We start from the raw sequence: 23875 nt of genomic DNA on the forward strand, positions 1-23875 counted from the left end.
GCCGTAAAAGATAAAATTATGATTTGATCATTCATGTGATATTGGCTTTATTGTTCGAAAAGAATAAAAAAAACTAAGAATTTAATATTTTTATGTATATATCATATAAAATCAAAATTTTAATATTTTTATAATTTTAATTAGGAAGGATAAATTTGTATATTAACAATTCATTGAAGTTTAAGAATATTTAGTAGTCTTTATTCAATATTTACGGTTTTGAATTGACTTGGTCATTTTTAATTGTATTGATTATAAATAATATCTTCTATTCAAAAAGGTTTTGAGGATGGCAAAGAAAAACGATACGAAATGGACAAAAATAATTGTGCAATCGTTGTCGGCAATTGCACAGTAATCCATTATTCCAAGTTTATGAATTATCAACTGGGGGTATATGTTACGGTAAAGGTGTAATATCTATTTAAAGATAAATATCTAATTTTTTATAATTTGAGATAAATATAAGGTAATATCTATTTAAAGATAGCTCTCAACTATTTGATATTAAACGCTTATACTCTTAATGTCGACACCGTTTTTCGCCCGGACGGGAAAAGACCGATACCGACTCGGAGTGTTTTCTCTTTGAAAAGTTTTTTTGAAATGTGAGGAGTCACCACCAATTATTTAATGTGCGATTGGAACACCGTAAAAACCGGGTGATTTTAATATAAAATTTTATTTTTATCAAAATACTGAGTTTTAGGGTTTGCGAAAATCCAAAAAATTAGTTCGGGAGTCGGTTACGCGTGGGGAAGGATTATCACCCTCACAAGCGCCCAAAAATTGGTACCTAGTTGATTACCCTATATTTAAAATCGAAAATTTGGATTTCGATCTTTATTTAATTTGAAAATCATTACGAATACAAAGTTGAAAAATGTATTCGTTTATTGAGACCGATAGCATTTGCACCAAAGCGTAAATGTGAGAGATCAGCTATTGTGTTTAATAATCGAATATTGTCTCATTTTTAGAAATCATGATGTGGTCTTTGAAAAGGATGTCGACCTATTTCAGGAATCACCAGTAGTCACCCCTGAGCATACTTGCGGGAGATGCACTATTAATTCCATAACAAGTGAACATTGTCTTAGATTTAAAAATAAAACGCAATTAAACAAATTTTTATTTAAATCAATTACGCTAAGGCAAATTAAAGGCTTTTTCTAACTTAAGGTGTCAAATTATGAAAATTAAGGAACCTAAAGGGCTAAACCTAAATGTTGGCTCTAATATTTACCCTATTTGATTTTAATAAATTATCGAATCAAATAATCGAAATGGTTCCTCGAGCATTTAGGCGAGGGCCAACTCGTCTTATTCCCTAAATTTAAAGACTAATTTGAAATCTAACCTAGAGTGGAAGCTCTATTTAACCTATTTAATTATGTAAATATTAAAAGTCTAATCGAAGTTCGAGGACTAAATATCAAAATCTAAAATTTCGAGTTCTAAAAGAATTAAAAGCTTAAGTACCTAAATTAATAATTTCTAAAGTTGAGGACTAAATCTAAACTAAAACCTAATTATTATCTAAATTATTAAACTAAAGTATTTTTTAGAAAGTATTAATTATTGATAAATTTTAAAAGTCGAGCAATCGATTTGAGTAATCGGGCATCTATTGCGAAAACTCGACTCGAATTGCTCCCTAATTAAAACTAATGTGAAATCCTAATTTCTAAGCTTGTTTCGAATATTAATCTAAATTAAAACTAAATCTAAGAAATAAAGCTACGAAATACCCAAAACAATTAATAAACATTGCTAAAATAAATAAAATAACTATAATAAAATAAAAAATATTAAAAACAAACTAGAATAAGAAAATAAAATAAACACCAGTACAAGGACCTAATTGCATAAATTTAAAATTACTAAACTAAAATTAAACATACAAATGGGATAAATTAAAATAAATCAATATTTAAAGCATAATTCGAAATAAAATAAAAACAAATAGACTAGTGACTAAAATACAAAACACACGTAATTTACAAGGACCTAAGAGCAATTTTTCATTTTTATTTAAGCCTAAAAAATAACCTGTTAAATAAAAAGGTAAAACTACATAACCAATCCACATACATTTAAAAAAATAATTAGTCACTACACATGACTAAAATGCAAAAACATGCATAACTTATAGGGACCTAAAGGAAATTAACCCTATAAAACCAAAACAGGCATAAAAGGGATAAATAAAAAACAGTCCCTACAGGACTAAAATACAAAAATGCGCTAAAATAACAGGGACCATAACATGAATAAACCATAAATTTAAAGTATGCATAACGAAAAGGTTAAATAATAGTTTTGTCCCCTTAGGGACCAAAATGCAAAAACATGAAAAATGTTTAGGGGGTAAATGCAATTATACCGGAAATGTTTTCTATAAATACCAAGTTTTGGGTTTTTTTTTCATTTGAACCGAAAAATAGAAATTTTTTTAGAGTTATCTCTTCTCCCCCTCAGCTGACCCACTCCTGGCTACCTTCCCCGCCCCTGGCCGTCGCACATGGTGGTCGAAAATCCCATAATGACCCAAAACGCTCCCCAAGCATAGATCTACTAGCCTAGAACTTTACTTAGGGCTAGAACCATCGAAAAAGGCCTAAAAACACCCTAAATCGCCTCGACTCTTCGATTTCTTCTCACTCCAACCACCACGACTTGGGTTCATCCCCCACCAGGTAAACACTCACTCTTATCTCTCTTTCTTTCTCTATTTACTGTAAACAGTAGATAACTATATTTTTTTTTCTGGTTTTTGTTCTTTATTCAAAAGAAAAATAAAAATAAACCTCAAAATTTAATCTTTGTATTGTTTCTAAAAACGGGGGCAAAGAGAGCTCCCTCTTTTACATTTGTTTCGGGATTTATAACTGAAAAATACATAGGCCTAGAATAATAAAAAAATTTCTAGATCTACTGTTGAACTCTGTGTATGATGTGTTTATATTTTAATGCCATAGATTTTTGGGGTTTATTGGATTTGGCATTGATTTTCCTCTTTTTTTATGTCTCTGAGATGATGTTTGACACAGTGAAAGTGGCAAGCCTCTTGGATGACGGCGGTGACTGAATGAATGATATATTAGGGTTAGGGTTAGGTTAAGTTTTGAATCGGGTTTGGGCCTGTAATTGGGTGAAAGGTTTGGGTACGGGTTTGGGTTTTATTTGGGTTTTAGTTTAGGGTATGTTTTAGGTTTTGGGGTTTTGGTTTGGTTTAGGCCCATAGAGAAAAATGGTGCTTACAACTGCCCCTCTTTGTTCATTACTGTGGAATAGGAATGAAGCAAAGATATAAAGCACCATTTTTCGGCTTAAACATTATTCTTCAAACTGCGAGTTCTTCTCGTTATGAACTCTTAGATGGGGATGTCGATCCATCTTCTTTTGTGATGAAATTGAACCCAGGTTGAACAAGTTCATCTCTTTATGAACTTCTTCTCCCATGTTGGATGAGTTCTTTTCATTATGAACTCTCCTCTAGAAATGTTGATCTACCTCCTTCTGTGATGGAATTGAACTAAGATTGAACAAGTTCTTTTCATTTTGAACTTCTTGTCCCTCGTTGGATGAGTTCTTCTCATTATGAACTCCCCACTAGAAATGTTGAGCCAAGGTTGAACAAATTCTTCTCATTATGAACTTCTTCTTCCTCATTGGATGAGTTCTTCTCATTATGAACTCTCTAATGTTTATCTAAGGTTGAACAAATTCTTCTCATTATGAACTTCTTCTTCCTCATTGGATGAGTTATTCTCATTATGAACTCTCCAATTTTGAGCCAAGGTTGAACAAGTTCTTCTCATTATAAACTTCTTCTCCCTCATCGGATGAGTTATTTTCATTATGAACTCTCCACTGGAAATGTTGAGCCAAGGTTGAACAAATTCTTCTCATTATGAATTTCTTCTCCCTCGTTGGATGAGTTCTTCTCATTATGAACTTTCCTCTGGAAATGTTGAGTGGTTTATCTTCTCTTTGAAGATTTAAACCTGTAAAAAATTATCATATGTCAGTGATTTGATGTTTAAAGTACCCGATGGTATTGATTCAAAGGTCTTCGAATTTTGTTGAGATCCACTTCTTTCAAAATGAAGACGTGAATTGATTATTTTCTAAAATCTTGTTCTTCAACATGAAATTGTGAAATCTTTGCTAACTTTGGAATTCTTCCAAGTGATGATTTTTCTGTGGAATAGGCTCCTCTGTTCTTGAGACTCTGCCACTCCAAAATTTATTTTTTCTTTTTTCTTTTTAGATTTGGATTGTGATTTTCTCTTCTCGAGGTCAAAAATCCTTTTCTTTCTTTGGGAGATCTGTAAAGGATCATGTATTTATTTATGAAGATATGAATGCAATTAAACGTGTCTAAACGTAATGCATTTCCTGTGCAAAAAATGTTTTCATTGATGCAGAAATGTTATTTTATTTTATTTTTGGCTTCAAAATGGAGAACTCGATCTTCCTACACTTAGCCAATCTCGGCTAGAGCCTACTACACCATTAGAGCGGAAACTTGTCTAATTCAAGCAAGTGTTCTCTTTTTTGGAAGAATAATCTGATCAGCTCGTCTCAATTTGTCTATTATCCCCTCTTGTTTTTGTTTCTTCATGAAAATCTTAGAAAAAATGCTCTCTCTAATTCTTGTTGTGGTCAAATATATGATCTTGACGCTTTTTGTGTCTGACCCAATTGTTCTATCATAGTTGTTTCTTCAAGACTTTTCTGTTAATTGAAGCATGAATGGTTTATTTCTCAAAGTAAGCTTCTTTTGTCTCTAATTTCTGCCCCTGATACTCCAACCAGTGAGGTTCATTCTCAACACATTCTTGATTTGACTCTTGTTGTCCTAACATGATTTGGGTTTCTATCCATGCCATAATGTGGGTAGTTTCATGTCTCATATTTATTTGAATACTGAAATTTCAACTCTAAATGGTCTTACTCTCGCATCATCCATAAAAAATTACATCTTGTCATCCAAATAAACATTGTCATTGGCTTCTTATAAAGCTTTTGAACGTCAATGCCAACTTCAATTGTGGAAAAGATTTCTTATTTTCATGGCCATTCAGAAGGTTGATCCATGTGCCTGATACATGAGTGCCTTGAATCTTTGTTACAATCAGAAAAATCTCCAAATAACCATGTCCCTTTCTCATTAAGGCAAATGTCTACTTTGTGATCATGTTTGATGATGTCACAAAGAAATATGAAAAGATTCATTCTTGAGTCTCCTGATCTGTCATCTTTTATTATTCCAAGGATTGGAGAATGTATCCCTTGCATGTTATAAGCCTCATCAGCTTCTTGAGAAATCATCTTTTTTATTTACCCCTGATCAAAACAACTTGAAAAAAATGTCTTTGATGGGGATTGAATAGTTATCCTTATGAATTCAGCTCATACATACATTCTTTCACGAGTGTCAATGTTTTGGGCTACTGTGGATTCCCTGCATTTAAAGATTAGTTCAAAGTAATACCAATAAGTCTTTTACTTTCTTTTGAACTATGTTAATCTACTTATAAGATGTTTGTAAAATAAATTCGGGCTTGACATGAGAAAATTGGAATTTTTATAAATTCATGGAAATCATGGAAAGGATAAAATCAAGAAATAAAGTCAAATGCCTCAAGCATTATTAGCATGAATGTTTCTGAACCAATCCACTTGATATAATTTGGAGCACTGAGGTAAGCTTCTGTTTAGAAGATCTCAAAGGTTGTCAAAATGTCTATATATGTGAAACTCTTTTTAAAATATTAGGCTCTTATAAATCAATCAACTGAGTACAGTCCCGAAGCGTAGAGGTGAGCTTATATCTATAGGACTTTTAAAAATAGCCAAAATGTTTGCAAACGTGAAACTCATCCCAAAAAAACTAGATACTTTAGAGGGTTTTATTTGTCAGATGCCTAATATCAAAATGTATTTGAAATCATTCCTTTGGTTTCAAGACGATTTTTTGCGGATTCTCGTCATCAACCCCTTTCAAAAAATTTCTTTTTTCTTTTCTTTTTCTTTTTTCTTTTTCTTCTTTTTTTTTCTTTTTTTCTTTTTTCTTTTTTTTTTCTTTTCCTTTTTTCTTTTTTCTTTTTTCTTTTTTCTTTTTTTCTATTTTTCTATTTTCCTACTTTTCTCTTTTTATTTTTCTCTCTTTTTTTATTTTTTCCTTTCTTTTTCTTTTCTTCTCTTCAAAACAAAAGAATAAATAATAGCCATTTCACATGATAAAACTAAAAGCAAGCCACTGGAGAAGAAGGCTATGGCTAATCAACAACTATTCACGTCTATCAATAACGTTGGCAAAACCCCAAAAAAGGCTCGAACATACGTCTACTTCGAAGATAACTTAAATAAGTCTTGAGTTGCAAAAGCCTACGCAAAATGATGGTTCAAAAGTGGCTCTTTTTCAACAAAATAACATAGAGCAACTGTCATTTTCCTTTAATCTAGACAGCTGATGGACGACAAAAGTTCCGGGAATAGTAACACTACCATGACTCGACGATGTCTCAGAGGCATCCTCAAGCTTCATAAATTGCCCCCACTGCGAAATTGCCAAGTGGGCATAGAAAATAAGAGCAATGATAGAGATGGCGGTGGTGCTCTTTTTGTACACAAATGACAGAGAATGAACTGGTTCCTAGAGATCATCAGCCGAAAACCCAATATGATCTAACAAAATATGATAATGGGTATACTTTATGGTTCTAATCATTCCCGCATGAGCAAAAAGATAGAAGTCATTGTTCTTTGGATGACATATTTTGTTATCTATAAGAGTGCCATGTGAGACATAGTCAGGAGATTCCTGCTGGAAAAACTTGGCAGGATGGTTTTCTTGAGCAACGATGACCACAAACTCCTGGTTCCAACTCTCGTCAAGAAATTTGCAAGCCTCAATGACTTGATCCAGTTTTTTTTTCAAAGTCTGATTGAACTGAGAACTATTAACCTTACCCCTAAACATGATTATCCGATCATGATTCCTATTCCTGAACTTGTATAGAAGTCCAAGAGAACCTCCCTAATGATAGTCTCATTCTCCTTGTCAGACACTCTTTTGAATATAGAATCTATCACTTCAAGCTTAGGTGACTGTGTCCATACAAATGTCTAGGTAAAACACAAAAGATGAGCTATGGAGCTCTAGGAAGTTTAGATTGGATGTCTTTAAACATTTTATCCACTCTAACAATGGGAGAACAACGTTTGTTCTGATTTGTCTTTTGAAACACATCAAAGGGAGAGTCTATGCTAATTCCTTTCATGTCTTCTAATCAGAACTCAAACAAGGTTATTTGTATCACATCGTGCCAAGAAATTAACAACATCCCATCGTTTAATCATAGTTGCGTTCATTAGTTTTTGTTGTTAAAATTTCATTACCCATTTCGTGGAAAGAATCCTCATAATTCCTCGCTTTTAACCTTGGTGCAAGCAAAACACGACCTTCCACTTGGGTGAAATTTGTGTTGATAGAAGTGCCACATGAATGTAGCATTGTCTCAACACCATAATTGCTCCTATGTAAAGAACTAAACAAGACAATTATTCTTTCCAGAGGCTTCTGTCTTGATTTTTTCAACCAGCAAAGCCCCCTGGAAAGTGGTGTTTAGAGCTTTTGTATATCGATACAAATACACCAAAGAGAAAAACTCAATGGGAACATAAGGTGACGTTTTGGCTTGCCAACATTAATACATAGGAAATCACAAGAATAACACAACTGTATGTTACGATAGTTGACAAAATAATCTCTATTGTCTCTTCTTCTTTCAAAATCTCGATTTCTTCATAGCGAGATAAGATTTTTCATCCTCATTTTCCCCCAGCCTCAATAACTTGTCAGAAATATCCCACTCTTACTTATTTTTGCACTAATAGGGTTTTACTAAACAGAGGCCGCTCAAAATTTATCTCATGAATAAAATTCAGAAACATTCATGCTATGAATGATTAGGGCACCTGTAAAGAAAATTTGGAATGAATATATAAATTCGAGAAGTGATAGTTATTTGTATGGAATGAATGAAAGAATAAAATAGGAAATAAAAGAATGTAAAGAATGATAAAGAATATGAAAATGTATAAAATGATTGCCACTTGAGAAATGAAGGAAAACATCTTCAATTACAAACAAAGTAAGATTAACATAACAACCCCTCACAAAAGATTCTTTAATGCTCGCGGGCAAAAGCATAAGTGTTAATTCTGTGTATTACTTTAAGTTTCATTTAAAAACTACAAGGAGATCCTCTATAGTCCACTTGTTCAATTGTCCTTCAGGGAAACATGGTCAGATTTCAGCACGAATTTTCCAACCTCAGAATCTTCAGGTATTTTGCTGACATGCAGCTCTTGATCTTTCTTCTTCGCTTCTTCATTAGTTACTTCCACCAAATGTGATTCAACATCAATTTTCTCAAACTTCAAAGTATTCTTCATATGCCCCCATAGAATATCACCTTCTTTCAGGTTGACCTCTTTCCCTTTTTTCTTGTTTAGCTCTTTCTTACTTGGTTGGAAATTGGGCCCAATTTTTATATCCAAAACAATTTTCTTTCAGGATAATAGTCTTGGTTAGGTTTTGAGCAACAGTTGCTGCAATGATTGGTGGAGTATCTGTCAGACTCTTTAAAATGTCTAATGCCCCACTTGTCATCAGAAAATCTGATATAGGCATCTGCGATTCTTTAAAGCTTTCATCTGACCAATTCGTTCTCAATCCTATAGGCCAGTCTCGGACTACATCCATTGAAACCTTCTTTTTTGGATTTCTTTTCTCATTCTCTTATGCTATGTAATCCATATGGGACTTACTGCATTAATCTTTGTTGGGAAAGAAATGCTTGGGTATTGAATTCTAAGTTTTTGATTTTCTGCCTGGATCTCTGAATTGCTTGCTCTAGAGGATCCTGTAATTTTCCTTCAAGGTTTTTAGAAACTTTAGTTGAACATCCTGAGGTTTCAGTATGTTTTACCCAAGGAACCTCCTTATAAGACCATTTCTCGTTCGGAGGCCACTGTGGCTGGGCATAACGCGGTACAATCAGCCCTGCCTTAAGCATTTCAAAATATGATTTTTCGCACGAAAAATGGAAATGAGGGAACTGAAAACTATGTGATTTCTTTTTACTATCATCCCACTCTCCTGATGGAAGATTATATTGTGTTGTCTTTAGAGATAGAGTATGGTAATCCTGATTTGATGGTTGAAAGGGGCTAAAGCATTGAATCATGGGATTTTGGCTTTTTTTTTCTTGGCCAGCATTCAATCTCTTTCCATGGCCCTCTTCTTTGAGTGGGGCTCATTTCATAAAATGAAACTTTCATCTTTCCCTGGTTCTTTATTCCCCACCAATTCAGCAATGCCCCCGGGGCCACATCCAAATCTTGTAGCTGACTTGAGTTACCATGTTTTTAAGAAGTCCCTGATCATGTGTTGGTGTCACATAGTCCCCCATCATTAACGTTTAGAGTCTCATTCATAGCCTTCACAGCAGGATCCTCTAGTGGTGTCTCTCTATGAATCAAGACAATCACCATGTGCATCAATTTAGACATATGCTCTATGGATTCGCCCTAAAACTTCTTTGCCTGATCAATCATCTCTTGCTGAGTCTTAACAAGCTGCTCTTGGAGTTTCTCAATTTTACCAACTCGTGCTAAAATCTCATTCATGGCTTTTATCTTTCTCTAGGAAGACCAAGTTGGCTCCACTTTGCTTTTCTAGAATTTCTGTCATGGAATGCTCCACGAATTATTCCCCAAATTTTCATGATTGAATACATGTAGAAAAGTTTGAAACAAACAAAATGTGAATGTGTAATGCAAATAAAAAAATAAAGATGCAAAAGTGTGAATGCAAAATGCAAATGCAACAAGGAATTGATCCCAAAAGTAATTGTTCCTTGAACAATTCTTGAAAAACCGACAATGTCTCGGTATACTAGGGAAGTGAAAATATGGTCCATCTGTAAGTTTCTAGCTCTTGTGAGCATCTGGGTATTGCATTTTCTCTAAAGCTTCTACTTCATCTCCTACTTCCAGAAATCTTTCGAGCTGGTTCTTGATCTTCAACTGTTGACTTCAGCGTTGAATCGTCTCGAGTCTAACTTGTTATCTCAGCATGCAGATGTCTGGCTCGTATCCTTGGTAGGTAGACTTCCTCGTGATGCTACTCGATCTACGTAGAGCATCCTTGAAATCATACCGATCCCAGCGAAAGGCATTATTGTGGCATTATTTTCAAGAACCTTCTAAACGATAAGTTATTTAAGGATCAATACCTTTCAATGATATGTTATGTTCATGCAAAAATACAACAAGATCAGACAAAAGGAAATCAATGTTAGTATAAATAAGAGAAAAAGAATCAAGTTAGTTGAAATGATTAGTCAAAAAATGTAATCTTAGCAGAAATAATTAAATTCGACCCAAAGTTGAGACTGAAAAATAAATCATATAAAAGAAACTAATAGTCCTAACCGCATGCGTTCTAGTTCTCTTAGGTTATCCACATGGCTCTAGCGGGGTAGGTTTACTAAATTCTCTACATGAGGCTGAGTTATAACAATGGGTTCCCAAGCCATCTTTACAACCCGCTAAGGTTACCCCCAATTCTGGACCATTACAGACTTGCGAATCAGATTCTTCTTAGGGGATCACACCACTAAAAGCGTACCTCAGTTCTGATATATGGATATACAACTTAGGATGCTTTCCAGAGATACTTTGTTAGACCCACACTAGGAAGTCCAATGCTCCTCATGTGGTGTAATGTTTCTCCCTACTTAGGTAAACCGGGTTTGAGCCCGAGTTTAAAGCTATGATATACGACAATCCTAAATAAATTCATAGAAATATAAGCATTGACTAGAGAGAAAATCTCTTTTCCTATTGAAAAATCATAATGAACTGTAAATTAAAATAAGATCGAACTAATAATTTCCAAAATAGTAAATATAGGGTAACTAACTCGTGGCTCAACTCTCAATTTGTTTAAAAAACAAGTCCCCAGTGGAGTCGCCAAACTGTAAACACTGTTTTTCGCCCGGGTGGGGAAAATACCAATACCGACTCGGGGGTTTTCTCTTTGAAAAGATTTTTCAAAATGTGAAGAGTTGCCACCAATCATTTAAGGTGCGATTGGAACACCGTAAAAATTGGGTGATTTTAATAAAACATTTTATTTTTATCAAAATATCGAGTTTTAGGGTCTGTGAAAATCTAGAAATTGGGTTCGGGAGTTAGTTACGCATGGGGAAGGATTAGCACCCCCACAAGTACCCAAAAATTGGTACCTAGTTGATTACGCTATATTTAAAATTGAAAATTTGGAGTTCGGTCTTTAATTAATTTGAAAATCAATACGGATGCAAAGTTGAAAAGGGTATTCGTTTATTGAGACCGATAGCATTCGCTCCCAAGCGTAAATGCAGGAGATCAACTATTGTGCCTAATAATGGAATATCGCCTCATTTTTAGAAATCATGATGTTGTCTTTGAAAAGGATGTTGACCTATTTCAGGAATCACCAGTATTTACCCCTTGAGCATACTTGCGGGAAATGTACCATTAATTCCATAATAGGTGAACATTGCCTTAGATTTAAAAATAAAATGCAATCAAACAAGTTTTTATTTAATTCTAATTACGCTAAGGTAAATTAAAGGTTTTTTCTAACTTAAGGTGTCAAATTATGAAAATTAAGGAACCTAGGAGACTAAACCTAAATATAGGCTCTAATATTTACCTTATTTGATTTTAATAAATTATCGAATCGAATAATCAAAATGGTTCATTGAGCATTTAGGCGAGGGACAACTCATATTATTCCCTAAATTTAAAAACTAAATTGAAATCTAACCTAAAGTGGAGGCTCTATTTAACCTATTTAATTATTTCAATATTAAAGGTCTAATCGAAGTTCGGGGACTAAATGTCAAAATCTAAAATATTGAGTTCTAAAAGAATTAAAAGCTTAGGTACCTAAATTAATAATTTCTAAAGTTGAGGACTAAATCTAAACTAAAACCTAATTATTATCTAAATTATTAAACCTAAAGTATTTTTTAGAAAGTACTAATTATTGATAAATTTTAAAAGTTGAGCAATCGATTCGAGTAATCGAGCATCTATTGCAAAAACTTGACTCATATTGCTCCCTAATTAAAACTAATGTGAAATCCTAATTTCTAAGCTTTATTCAAATGTTAATCTAATTTAAAACTAAATCTAAGAAATAAAGCTACGAAATACCCAAAACAATTAATAAACATAGCTAAAATAATAAAATAACTTTAAAAAAACAAAAAAAACAATAAAACAAACTAGAATAAGAAAATAAAATAAACACCAATACAAGGACCTAATTGCATAAATTTAAAATTACTAAACTAAAATTAAACATACAAATGGGCTAAATTAAAATAAATTAATATTTAAAGCCTAATTCGAAACAAAACAAAACAAATAGACTAGTGACTAAAATACAAAACACGCGTAATTTACAAGGACCTAGGAGCAATTTTTCATTTTTATTTAAGCCTAAAAAATAAATTGTTAAACAAAAAGGTAAAATTACATAATCAATCCACATACATTTAAAAAAAATAGTCACTACACATGACTAAAATGCAAAAACATGCATAACTTGTAGGGACCTAAAGGAAATTAACCCTAAAAAAGGCATAAAAGGGATAAATCACAAAACAGTCCCTACAGGACTAAAATGCAAAAACGTGCTAAAATAATAGGGACCATAACATGAATAAACCATAAATTTAAAGCATGCATAACAAAAAGGTTAAATAACAGTTTTGGTCCTTCAGGGACCAAAATACAAAAACACAGAAAATGTTCAGGAGGTAAATGCAATTATACCTGAATGTTTTTCTCTAAATACCAAGTTTTGGTTTTTTCATTTGAACCGAAAAATAGAATTTTTTTTAGAGTTCTCTATATTCTCCCTCGGCCGGCCCACTGCTAGTTGCCTTCCCCGCCCCTGGCCGCTGCACATGGTGGCTGAAAATCTCATAATGATCCAAAACGCTCCCCTAGCATAGATATACTAACCTAGAAATTTACTTAGGGCTAGAACCACCGAAAAAAGCCTAAAAACCACCCTAAATCGCCTCGACTCTTCGATTTCTTCTCACTCCGACCACCACGGTTCGGGTTTATCCCCTCACCAGGTAAATACTCACTCTTATCTCTCTTTCTTTCTCTGAAGGACCAAAATACAAAAACACAACAAATGTTCAGGAGGTAAATGCAATTATACCTGAAAGTTTTTCTATAAATACCAAGTTTTGGTTTTTTCATTTGAACCGAAAAATAGAATTTTTTTTAGAGTTCTCTCTATTCTCCCTCGGCCGGCCCACTGCTAGTTGCCTTCCCCGCCCCTGGCCGCTGCACATGGTGGCTGAAAATCTCATAATGATTCAAAACGCTCCCCTAGCATAGATATACTAACCTAGAAATTTACTTAGCGCTAGAACCACCGAAAAAAGCCTAAAAACCACCCTAAATCGCCTCGACTCTTCAATTTCTTCTCACTCCGACCACCACGGCTCGGGTTTATCCCCTCACCAGGTAAATACTCACTCTTATCTCTCTTTCTTTCTCTATTTATTGTAAACAATAAATAACTATATATATATTTTTTTGATTTTTGTGCTTTATTCGAAAGAAAAAACAAAAATATACCTCAAAACTTAATCTTTGTATTGTTTCTGAAAACTGGGGGAAAAGAGAGCTCCCTCTTTTACATTTGGTTCGGGATTTATACAAAAAATACATAGGCCTAGAATAATAAAAAAAATTCTTGATCTACTGTTGAACTATGTGTGTATGTGATGTGTTTAATGTCCCAAATTTTTGGGGTTTGTTGGATTTGACATTGATTTTCCTATTTTTTATGTCTCTGAGACGATGTTTGACACAGTGAAAGTGGCAGGCCTCTTGGACGACGACGACGGCTGAATGAATGATACATTAGGGTTAGGGTTATGTTAGGTTAGGGTTTGGATATGGGTTTGGGCCTATAATTGGGTTGGAAGGTTTGGGTACAAGTTGGAGTTTTATTTGGGGTTTAGTTTAGGGTCTATTTTAGGTTTTGGGTTTTTATTTTGGGGTTTTGGTTTGGTTTGGGCCTAGAGAGAAAAATGGTGCTTACACTTAACATCCTTGATGCTCAAACCTGGAATTATAAGGAATAACAACTATTTAAAAGGTTAGGAATGTGATTCAAATAAACTAATTGGCCCACTTTCATGATCAGATTAATATTAAGATTGTTTTTTAAACTAGTTATAGTTTTTCTTTTTTAAAGGTAGACCACTTAACAAGACTTTTCACTCTAGCATGCAACTACGCCTTTCGCTAGGTATTTGGTTGCCAACGGAGAGGGATAAACCCTTCATTTCGTTGAACTCTTGTATTTTTTAAAATATATTTTTCAAATTTACACATAAAATTTAGTTAAATATACTATGAATATTTATTTGCGAAATTATTTGTATCAAATTTTAGTTTTATTCAATTTCCAGAAATCATCAAAATCATCATTGGTGAATGTCATTTTAACATATTATTATACTTTTATAATATGAAAATAAATTGATGAATTTATTTCTATAAAATGTGTATAATTTTGTATAATTGAATCAAAGTCAAATTTAATACGTACAAGTGAACCAAAATCAAAAGTTTCATGTGTATAATTACACAAATCAAGTTTATATATCACATTACATATGAAATCAGGGGCATATACTTGTCACGTACTTGGAGATTTCAACTCGATAACGTGTGGTTGTCATGTTCTTGAAGCCCCGAAACGTGCAACCTTAACACTCCTTGACGATACTTCATCGGTTCTGAGTCTAAGTAAACGTTACACTACGACTTATGAGCACACAAACTCAACCAAGGCCGACACCTAACCCTCAAAGCTTCGAGGATATGAAAGCTTTAATACAATGTGGCCACTCAAGTCAAACATTCTTTTGGAAGTGTAAACACCACGGGACTACTCAAACACCAATATCTATAATGTTTTGCTTTAATCCCCAGATTATTAATTGCCCAAAATGCATCAAAAAGTGAAAAAAAATCCAGTTGAAGCTATTACGGTAATACAAGTTCATCATTTCTGGAAAACCCAAAACCGAACGATCACATGATCATATCAAACAAAAGTATCAAGAAAAAATCACCCCATAAAGCAAAATATAATATAAATCCAAGAAGGGGTATCTACCTCCATGGTGAAGAAGAGAGAATTACAGGTGAGAAGAAGATTGGAGCTGGGAAGTTTCGGATTGTTAAAGGAAGAACTGAATACAGAAGAAAGAGTGTGTGGTTGAAGATGGAGATGATGATTTGTGCAGTTTAAGAGTTGCTTTATTGGTCCATGGTCTATTACTATGGAGGATATATTTATCTTTCTTAACATTTATTTTTCTCTCTTCGTCTTGGACTTTCGATCACTTTCCATTCATCGTATATTTCTATTTCCAGTGCGAATTCACACTTGTCGGGATCTGTTGTTCTTTCGGTGGGTGTTTCCGAATATCCAACAGTTTCCACGTTCGTGCGTTATATTATATGGCTATTTTTAGTGATGAATCTGAAAAAAAAACAGTTAGGTGACTAAAATAGAATTGTGAAAATAATTGAATGACTAGATATACGGTTTATCTATATCTTTTTAAATGGAGTAAATGATTTGAGGTAAACTGGATAATGAACAAAATATCACGAAAAAAATACTTTAGAGGTAATTCGATACAAATAATATAATTTAAAGAATAATTATACATTTAAACTAAAATATAATTTTATAAATTTTCATCAGTAAAATTTTTAAAATTCGACCGCATAGATTATAAATTTTACTAGTAGGGCCGTAATGTGCTCCCTCAAATGTGTATCGCTATCGCACCTATAGAAAATAGTAAAATAATATATTTTAAGTTTTATGTTACAGTTGCCCCTCAAATTTAAAAGTCTCTACTTTTTTAAAAGATTTAGATCGTTATATTTTTCTTTCTTTTTCCATGAATTTGTTATTTATCTTAAAATTTTGTTAGTTTTTTTTTTCCTGATTTTGTTATTCATCTTAAAAAAGTGTTAGCTATATTTGATATTTTTGTGATTTTGTTGTTCATCTTAAAATATATTGACCATTTAAGCCCTTTCCCCAACTACATTTGACATGGCCCCTGGATTATACACTGATAAAACTTTAATAAGGGATTAAGGTAATTAATTTGCAGTAAATTACAAAAATTAAATTATGCGTTCTCATATTTATTTTTTATTATACGAAATGTATATTAAAATTTAGTGAGGACCGCTAAATTTATTTTTTATCTATAGATAAAGCTGTAAATAAAGGGATCATAAAACTCGAAGTTGCACTACACACCAAATTTACAACATAACTACTTTTAATTTATCAGCATACTGTGACACATACAACCTATCTTTAATGTATTAGCATGTGACAGACACAACACCCACATTCAGCGGTGCTCAAACGCTCGGTTCTGTCATTGATCGAATTAATTTTCTAAAATTTAATTAGTCAATTTTTTTAAAAGTTAATTGAAATATTATTTAAAATCATTAATCATATCGAACAAAATTTAGTTAATTCTTTTTTTATAATTTCTTTTAGTTAGATTAATTTAAAATTAATAGAGAAAATATTTTTAGTTGAGTTAAAATTTAATTATGTCCTTACAATTTAAGGGTCTAATATGATTATAAACTAGTTTGATCTTACTTCTTAATAAGATGGAGCTTAAAACATGTATTTAATATGTATAATATATTAAATATTTGATTTTTTTATTAATTCATTTACTAAACTGATTTCCTACTGAATTAACTGTTAATTAAATATTAAAAAGAAATTAACAGTCCTCTTACCGAACTAATTTCGATGCCAACCGTCTAAACTAATTAATTCAATTCAATCGGTTAATTTAATTAAAATCGAGAAGTGAACACCTCTACTCTATCTAGGTCAAGCTAATAAATCGTCTTGTCATCTTTTGGGACCATCCGGAAAATTAAAGGGTTAAAATGGCAAGATGTAAACGGCCAAGAACTTCGGGATTTAACGAGCTTAAAGATGAATGAAAAGTTCGTTTAGAATCCCTTCACCAAATAAAAATGAAAATAGAAGAATGGCTATCCCAACAAACCAGCAATGAAATGAGGCATGCCAGTACTCTCTCTCACACAAAACACTCTAAAAATAGGATTCCCAATCCCCCCAGATCTTTTTGGCGGTTCAGATTTCACTCTTTACATGCCTCTCACTTCTCCACCTTTTTCCTCATTTCACAATCTCTTGCAAACCTCTTTGCTTCTTCCTTGTACTTGAATCTCTTTGTTGATCTCATTTCGCAATCTCTTTGTTGAATCTCGGAGAAAGATCCACCAATTCTTATATATGATTTTGCATGATGGAATCGATTTCATTTTTAATAGCTTCATATCATAAGGTGTCATGAAATACCACAAAAATTTGGATAGTGACGAAAATGAAAATTTTAAAAATTTGTTGGTCAAAGTAGAAAATTGGGAAAATTTTAAGGATCTAAGTGATAATTTTCTCAAAAATAATTTTATTTATAAATGGATTTAGTGAGTGACCAAATTATAAATTTTTAAAGCTTTGTGACCAAAGTATAAATTTTATAAAATTTAGGGACTAAAATGATTATTTTGAAAAGTTACATATTGGCCCTGTAAATCTCAAGAATAGTGTTTATGTGGGAATCATAATGTTAATACGAGTTTTGTAATAAAAGTTATAGAGCAAGGAAGTTGAGGAAAAATTCGGTAAATCGGATCGAATAGAAAATTCATGAAATCTGAAGGATGATACATTAGACCTGAAAAATATTATTTTCACATTTTTAAATGTTGGAAAATAAAATAAATCTTGAGATTTAAGGGTTTAATTCAATGTTTAATTTGGATCGTTGGATTAAAGTGGCAAGATTGTGATTCTTGGAAAAAGACAAGGGCAAATCAGTAAACTAAGATCTTATTTGTTCATCTTTGACTTATGGGAGATGATAAGGTTGAGGTGTTTTGGTTTAATGGTGATTATGAAGTTTCATTAAGGGTAAATTGGTAATTTCCTAATTTAATAAATTTAATATTCATTAAAAATAGATAAGCATGACCATTAAAAATAGATAAGCATGAAAATAATCAAAAGTTTCATGCCAACTTATTCATCTTCTTCTCCAAAGTGATGTGAGTTTCCTAAGGTAAGGAAAAATATTTGTTTTCCATTTTTAAGCCATTTCCTATGAAATTCAAGTTATGCCGTGAAATAGGAAAGTGATATAGTCGAAAAACACTATCTTTTGGTACCAATTATGCTTGCTCAACTTGCTTGATTTCAAAGATCCCAAAACGTAGGGTTTATGTTCATGCTAGAGTTCATGAAATTGATGATGAATATTGATGTTTTTGAGGTTGTAGATTCATTTTCAAGCATGAATTATGATTAAAACATGTCCAAACTTCCTAGAAATGATTCTATAATTTTCGATCAAATGAAGAAATTATAGAACTTGGTGTTTTGATGAGAGTTGATTAGGGATTTGATTGTAGTGATGTTGTAAGGTTGATTGGAAGTTGATTTCATGCTTGAATCGAGCAAAATCATGAAAACATAGTTTTTAAGGATAAAGTATTCGCCCATGGGTTAATTGAGTGAGAAAAATTATGGAAAAATTATATAAGGGCTGAAAATGATGTAAGAAGTATTCTACAAGCCTTAGAAAAATTTGGGGACCATTCTATAAACTTTAAAAAGTTGGGGGACAAATTCAAAAATTTTGGAAAAGTTGTGAATGGTTGTATAATTTCCTAATAGTTGATGTACTATGCTGGAAATTACTGTTTTGGAATTTTAAATGAGTGTTTAGATGTGAAATATGACTATTTTGGGTGTTTGAAAATATTGGTGATTTAAGTGCAATATTTGCATAATTGGGGGTTCTTGAATGTAATTGTGCATTTGTAAAAGCATTTGAATGGTAATAATTTCAATGCTGGAATTTTTTGTATTAAGAATCTAAGTGATAAAATGATGAAGGACCATTTTGTGTAAATTGAAAAAGTTGGTGCCAATATTAAAAGGAATTATTAAGTGTTAATTATGTTGGTAGAAAATGAGTTTAAAGTATATTATGGATTTTGTTTTGGAGATGTGTTTATGTTAGTACAATACTAACATATGTATTGTTATGAAATTGTGATTTATACAGATCGTGATTGATTTGTGATCGACACAAGTGAAGTATAAAAGGGTTTATTGTGGATCATAGTGAGGCACATCTTTTGGAAATATAAAGTGTCAAGGTGAGTGCAATACATGCATGATATTGTACATAGATGTTCTATACATCATCAGGAAGACTTACGATAAGTCTACCTTGTTTATGTTGACATGATATTTATGTCATTTATCATATATTTGACATATTTTAAATATGTCAAAGGTTGAATATAAAATGCATGAATCATTGATTGTTACTGTAACACCCAAACCCGTACCCGACCCGGATACGAGTTCGAGATATCACATTGACTTTTTAAAACTGTGTTCTTACAAAATAACAACACATTTGAACTTATATTAATAAAATACGATAATATATTGTTGAATTATGTTCGTTATAACAAATTTGAAAAAAATATGTTTTCATGAACACTAATATACAATATGAACAATACCGTTAACAGTAATGAACAATAATGTGAACAGTGAACAATGTACCGATGAACTGCTACAGTAACGTAGAGATGTTCAACCGCTCGAGAATAAATTCTATTGATATCAAAAAGTTATATGGATTATCTTAAGAATGAATTAAGGAATTCTAAAGTAGAGATGTTCAATTCGACTGATAACAAGTGTTATTATAATGGAAGACCTATGGGTCATGATGCATGTGTGTTAGTCAGACAGATAATAAATGTTCGATAAAGGTTTAGGAGCTTATGTTCCTGATGAATCCGATAGAATTATTTAACGAGTTTTAGATCATATTAAGCAAGGATTGGGCGTCTTTGCACTAAGGTTGTGTTGATGGTCGCAAAAAGCTATTAATTTAGAAAGATGTGGATAAATTGGAAATTTTAGTGATTGATGAAAAAGTGAAATCATCACTAAATTGATATCAACATGAGTATGATTAAAATGATATAAAAAGGATGCATAGCTTTTCTAGCTAAGGTAATAGATACTCAAGTATCTAAAGTAAGATCGTATGATGTTTCCACAACTCGAAAATTTTCAGATGTCTTTTTAGATTGATTATTTATGTTACCTCCAGATTGAGAGGTGAAATTCAAGAATTATGATTTCTAGGGCTTTGATTATGTTTATATGGTTTAATATCAAATGGATGAAATTGAGTTAAGAGAATAAAGGTTCAATAGCAAGAGTTGCTAGATCGAGGAACTAAGTATTTTAACCTTACTTGGATTAGTTTGTGGTTGTATTTATTAAAGATATTCTGGTGTATACGAAGACAAAGATAGAGCATGATGTTTATCTCTGTATTGTGCTTGAGATAATTAAGAGAAAAAGTTTTATGCCAAACTGTCAAAGGGTGAGTTTTGGCTGTCAGAAGTTGTTTTTCTTGGTCATGTTGTCTCGGCAGAAGGCATAAGAGTTTATCCCAAGAAGTTCAAGCAATATTGGAGTGGAAACCTCCGAAGAATGGCATTTGTTTATGACATTAAATTTCATGCATGAGTGGTATTGCACTATTTATTGTTTTAAATTACCTCACTAAGTATATACTTAGAGTGTGATGATTTTTCACGCGTAGGTAAAAAGCCAAGAATAGAGTAAAGTGTACAGAGCACTCCAGACATCAAGGAATATACTACAATATCAGTAAGACATCATATGATGTGATTTTGACTGTTAGTGGCATGTACTTATCAATGTCCTAGTTGCTCTGTTGAAATGTTTTGAAATTGGTTTGTAATGACTAAACTACACTGTTTTACTCTATTTCCGTATGGATAACATAAATCCATATTAATATATGTTTTAAGTAGTATGTGATAGTTTGATGTGATATGATATTTTTATATTATCAGTTACCATTTTAAGAAAATAAATTTTAAACCACCTTCTAAATTGGGAAAATGTTTTTAGAAAATCATGTGACATCTATAATTTGAATAGGTATATTATACGGGTTTTAGGTGTTACATGTCATACGAAGATCGTATAGCATCGCTATAAATTTAAGGTTAAGCCTCTAACATAAAGTTTAGAAAATCTAATCCAAATGATCTTTCTACTCTTAGTTGTTTATTCTTTATTGACTCTATTTTAGTTTCAATATCTTGTTGATCATTTGGAATATCTTCATTATAAGTCTAAAGAGCATTTTATTAAATTTTGATCAATCACCCTAGACTTGTAAGGGAATACATCTTCAAAGAATAATGCATTCTTTGATTCCATTTTTGTGTTCTTGTGAATCTCATGATTCTTTTTTTCATACACAAGAAATTGATATGCATTTCTATGTTGTGCATAGCCAGTGAAATATAATAAATAGTTTTAGGACCTTTTTTCATTTGATTTGGTAATGGGGCCATTACCTTGGCAAGACAACCCTACATTTTCAAGTGTTTGTAAGAAGGTTTTCGACATTTCCATAACTCATATGGTGTCTAGTCCTTTTTTTGGGTACCTTATTTTAAAAGTACTTAGCTAAGTGAATAACTTCCTCCCATATGTTATGTGATAATCTAGAGCTTCCTTACACAACATTCATCATTTCTTTTAGAGTCCGATTTTTCTGTTTGGCTACTCTATTAGGTTGAGGAGAATATGGTGAAGTTACTTCGTGAACAATACCATGTTGTAAACAAAATTCCATGTTGTAAACAAAATTCACCAAATGGTTCAAAATATTCACCACCACGATCACTTCTCTTCATCTTAATCATTTTATTAAGTTGGTTTTTGTTTGCTTATATAGAGTTTAATTTTCTCTATAGCTTGGTCTTTGTTGTTAAGAAAATATACACAGTAGTACTTTGTACTATCGTCAATAAAAGTAATAAAATATTTATTTCATCCTCTCGTTTGAATAAATTTTAAGCCACAAATGTCGCTGTGTATTAGATCAAGCAGTTTAGTATTTCGTTTAATAGTTTGAAAAGATGATCTTGCTAATTTTTCCTCAACACATGTTTCCCATTTATGATTATAATTAAGGTGAAACGAAGGGATGTGATCCAAGTTAATTAGCCAATGCATAGTATCATAATTACCATGTCCAAGCCTACTACGTCACAAATTAACTAATCCAAGCTTATAAACAGAAGAAAAAACGATTCTTATTTATACTTTTAGCTTTTACAGAGATAGCATTGATTTTCCATATATCATTCAATACATATCTTCTACCCACAAATATTCCCCCTAAGACAAAATTAGTTTTTGGGATTCAAACATCATCCTAAACCCATGAACATTTTAGAGTGTCCCAAAATAAGATTTTTTTTCATCTGTATCAACTTAGAAAAGGAATCATTGTCGCAACACTCTAAAATTAGCATTGCCCATATATAGAACTTATCCCCGTTATCGCAAGGTATCGACTCAGAAAATGAATCCTTATCGCAACAAATATGGCATGCGGCTCTAGTATCAAGCCATCATTTTACTGGGTTAAATTCAACCATGTTGACTTCAGAGATCACAACACATAGATCAAAGTCCTCCGCGTTCTTGACAATTCCTTCCACAACATTTTTCTCATGTGCTTTGACTTTTTTTGTATGTCTGCATTTAGTAGAGTTGTACCCCATCTTTCCACAATTTTAGCATTTTCCTTAGAATTTTTCTTCTTGGAAATTTCACCCTTAGGTTACAGCTTTGACCTATTATTGAGTTGTTTTCCCTTCTTGAAGTCCTTGACTTCTACCACATTTACCTTAGCCTCTTTGAAGGTTTCATTGTTGAGATTTTTGGCATTCAATCTATTGTTCTCTTCTATTCAAAGTTTAAAAATCATTGCCTCCACGATCATTTCCATCCTTTTATTCTTCAGATAATTCTTGAAGACATTCCATCTAGGGGGTAGCTTTTCAATAATAGCTTCCACATTGAATGATTCTCTTATGACTATTCTTTCAACAAGAACCCAATTAATAATCAGTTGGAGCTCCTCCACTTGATTACTACTTGTTTGGAATCAACCATATTATACTTCAAGAATTTGGCAATAAAAACTTTTTAGCTCTAGCATCTTCAGATTGATAGTTATGGTCCAATGCCTCCCACAATTTTTTTTTTTTATAATTAGAGTGCATTGGATGCAATGTATCCTGTAAACTATTTTAGGACATAGTTTTGGCATATGAAGTTAGAATGCTTCCAAGCTTAAATCATATTGAAGGTGGTAATATTATCTACCTCCTATTCTCCTTCTCCCTCTTTAAAAACAAAAAGGATCGTCCTTCAAGAACACAACATAGTTCACTATGGTTAGATATAACCGTATCTTTTGTTGCCATGTGTTAAAATTTTGCCCACAAAATTACGTTAGCCTCTCGCTATGATTAGCTTCCACTAATGGTTTATTTTGGTATCCACGCTAGGTAACCTGGTAGAGTATGTTGTCTCTATTATTATATAAAAGAAATAGTAATTATTAATAATTCAAAGAAACATAAAATTAATTCTTGTTTATTTACGATTTTGTTATCGAACAAAATCAACAAAAGCTGTAACGAATGTTACTTCAACAAAAATTTCTGTTAAAATAGA

At 32.3% G+C, this 23875-nt stretch overlaps 1 pseudogene; it reads right to left on the reverse strand.

The window, feature by feature from the left end:
* Positions 1–6433: 6433 nt before the first annotated feature.
* Positions 6434–9095, reverse strand: LOC120200650 (annotated as a pseudogene).
* Positions 9096–23875: the final 14780 nt, after the last annotated feature.

Source organism: Hibiscus syriacus, unplaced genomic scaffold, assembly GCF_006381635.1.
Source record: "Hibiscus syriacus cultivar Baekdansim isolate YM2019G1 unplaced genomic scaffold, ASM638163v2 tig00006365_pilon, whole genome shotgun sequence".
NCBI lineage: Eukaryota > Viridiplantae > Streptophyta > Magnoliopsida > Malvales > Malvaceae > Hibiscus > Hibiscus syriacus.